Source organism: Neomonachus schauinslandi, chromosome 11 (genome assembly GCF_002201575.2).
Source record: "Neomonachus schauinslandi chromosome 11, ASM220157v2, whole genome shotgun sequence".
NCBI lineage: Eukaryota > Metazoa > Chordata > Mammalia > Carnivora > Phocidae > Neomonachus > Neomonachus schauinslandi.
Window position 1 is genome coordinate 66,141,771 of NC_058413.1, and position 3,682 is coordinate 66,145,452.

The following is a 3,682-nucleotide window of genomic DNA, read 5'->3' on the forward strand; positions in this document are numbered from 1 at the left end:
CACTACACCTTATTTGCCAGCAGCCTTAGCAGCAGGATGATGGCTTCCCTCATTCTGCCTTCCATGTTATTCACAAATGCATCTAATTGTAAAGCAGAATTTATATCTATAACCCAAGCTGCAAAGGATTCTGGAAAAATGTCATGTATAGTTTTCCAATCTCTCTAATTAGGTAAAAGGTAGAGTTGTAGTTGAGAGTCAATTCAGAATATCAATAGCAGTGGCATTTACTTAGCATGTGATATTGAATATCTGCTCTTGTGGGCAATCTAATTAATATGTTACTGCAACATGTATTGAGTACTAACTGTGTAAGAGTTAGTGTTGCAAAATGGTTAAGAACATGGGCTTGTAGTGAGGTTGCCTGGGCTTGAATTCTGGTTCTGTCTTAAAATCGTCATCTGTAAAATGGGGACCAATAATCATACTTATATAATTGTATAATCAGAGAGTGCCAGGTAGAGTCAGCATTTGATAAAGGTTAGGTATCACCATTCTTATGGGCCAAGCAATTTCCCGAGTGTTTTCCACACATTATCTCATTTGATCTTCATGACAGTGCTATAAAAATAGCTACTGTTATCCCCATTTTACAGATGAGAAAAAATCTTAGGGAGGTTACACACTGACCCCTAACAAAGGTTAGCAAAGTCAATTACTGGCAAAGTTGACAGTTCTTGGTCCTTAGGTTAAACTGCCTCCTCTTTACCCTTGGAAGATAGGTTTAATTTCTTTTTTAAGATTTTATTTATTTATTTGAAAGAGAGAGAGAGAACACAAGCAGGGAGAGCAGCAGAGTCAAAGGGAGAAGCAGGCTCCCCACTGAGCTGGGAGCCCAACATGGGACTCGATCCCAGGACCCTGGGATCATGACCTGAGCTGAAGGCAGATGCTTAACTGACTGAGCCACCCAGGCGCCCCTAATTTTTTTTAATAGTCATAATGGTAATAAGGAAGAATAATGATCCCTTAAAATTGTATAGGACTTTGCAGTGTACAAAGTGCTTTCTCACTGGAGCCTTCCAATAGAATGCTATAATGTGTATTTGTTGTTTTGCTTGAAAATATCCAATTCTGCAAAAGAGAAAAAGAAAAAAAATTAGATAAATAAAATTCATAAAATATGTAGAAACTATGGCATGTGTATATTTAACACAGATTGAAAGGGCCAAGAGATACCTCATATTTATGAGGCACGAAATAGTCATGAAACACCTGTGCACTAAATATCAGTGATATAAAAGTGCACATGAGACCTGAGGCACTAAATGTTCCAGGTACACAAAATATACACAAGCAAACAATATTTACGTGGCTGTAATTCAGCCACATAGTTAATGACACCCATTCTGACTCCATGTATCCTCTGCCACCTCCAGGCCACGACTCATAGCTTTTCAGTAGACGAGTTGGCAAGCTATAGCTAGTGGCCTGGTGTACTTGTCCCTGCATCTCTGCAAGTACAGCAAGTGTGTGTTCTCAGCTGGGGCCCTTTCCATCTGCGGGCCCCTTAGCCCAAACCTCAACTCTGGTCCTGTAACCAAACCATCAGTGGGGAAGGCTGATGTGGCAGGGAGAGAGAGAGAGATGGGATAGATGAACACAGTCTATCCCAGGATTTGGATGGTGTTCATACCCTATCTTAGAGCGCTAATCTCCCCCCCACACCCTTGCTTCTCACTGTGTGTTTTAAACTTATTTTATAATATGTGTGATTTGAGTGTCTTAATTTGGTTAGTGAGTGACTCTGTTCCATGGCCTCTGGTAGGAAGTACCAGTTAGCCTGGTAGTGACCTTGGAGGTGGCCATGGCATAAAGGTAATTTCCCACATGATATATGATGGAAGTAAGTAAGAATCGGGATCCTCTATAGATAAGGGAATTAAGAAATCTGGAGAGTGTGTGCCTTAACCAAGGCCACACAGCTATGAAGTAGATAAATTGGAATTCATACACAGATTTGTCCAACTCCAAGCCTAGTTTTTTTTGAATTCTAAATAAGATCCTCATGGCAATATCTATCTATCTATATATATCTCTCAGGGGGTACTATAAAAAAATGAATTGGATTTTTCTTGTGGGCCTCTAAAGAAAGTTTGCAAAGAAGAATTCCAAGGCTGTTCTGAGCAGTAGTGTCCAAGTAGAACAAGACAGCACTCCGGCCCAGGCCTTATTTTGAAGGAGCCACACTCACTCAGCATGCCCGTGCTGGGAGAGTCCTTAAAATGGGCCTCTGGTTGAGATTGTCAGTTGCCTTTCCTCTCATCAATTCTGCAAACACAGTTTCCTTATGAGCAAGGCCTCCAGCCCACAGACACGTGGACACTCTAGTGCTGTGAGGAATTAAGTCCAGTAAAAGGGAGGCTTGAGCCAGAAAGTGTTCTTCATGTCCTTCCCAAAGCTAGATTCCCTGACAGACAATGGCACCCTGGCAGACTTGGTCTGCATGTTTGCTCTGGCTCTTTTAACGGTTGACTTTGGGAACAACTCTAGGTTGGCTTGGATATGAAACTTGCTTTCTCCAAATAAATCGTCAACTTAAATAAGCACTTTTGGGTTTTCCTTCCATCCTCTTCCTTCCTACCTTTGAAACCATGTTCAAATAAACACTGCTGGCCCAAAGGATTTTTGAGCTGTGACCAAGGCCTCTTTAGAAGAGGGAAGTCTCTTTAGTAAGGGCCGACCAGACATCCTCAAGTCATCTGTGTCAATTTCCAAACTCTTGTGGAAAACATCAGTCTTTCAGAGGAGGAAATAGTAGGCTTCCGTGGAACCTTGCAAATAGTTTTCAGCAATCATTAGGCACTCACAATGTGTCATTTTTTTTTTTAAGATTTTATTTATTTATTTGACAGACAAAGACACAGCGAGAGAGGGAACACAAACGGGGAGTGGGAGAGGGAGAAGCAGACTCCCTGCCGAGCAGGGAGCCCGATGCGGGACTCAATCCCGGGACTCCAGGATCATGACCTGAGCCGAAGGCAGTCGCTTAACCAACTGAGCCACCCAGGCGCCCCACAATGTGTCATTTTTTGCAAATTTGCATTGGCTTTACTCTTGTTTTCATTTCATCCTAGTCATTTTACCTCCTTCAATTACTCACCAAATCACTAGGTTAGAAAAACATCACAAGGGGCGCCTGGGTGGCTCAGTCGTTAGGCGTCTGCCTTCAGCTCAGGTCATGATCCCAGGGTCCTGGGATCGAGCCCCATGTTGGGCTTCATGCTCCGTAGGAAGGCTGCTTCTCCCTCTCTCACTCCCACTGCTTGTGTTTCCTCTCTCACTGTGTCTCTCTCTGTCAAATAAATAAATAAAATCTTAAAAAAAAAAGAAAAACATCACAATAGTTACAAGCTCATGTTTATGAAAAGCCATAGTTATTAACATGGAAAATGAACATAATACAATTCTACATGTTTTTTATTGTGTTTTTGAGCATGTGTGTTTGCATCTGTGCAGGCACACGTGTAGACAATAAGGACAAAAATCTGGAAGGAGAAACAACAAAATGCATAAATGTGATTATGGAGGAATTATAAGTAATTTATATCTGATTTTCTTTTTATAAATCCATTACTTAAATTTATATAGTCACCTTTCATTGCCTTACCATTTTTTTAAAAGCCTATTTCTGGAGGCGGAGCAAGATGGCAGAGGAGTAGGAGACCTGGATTTCGTCTCC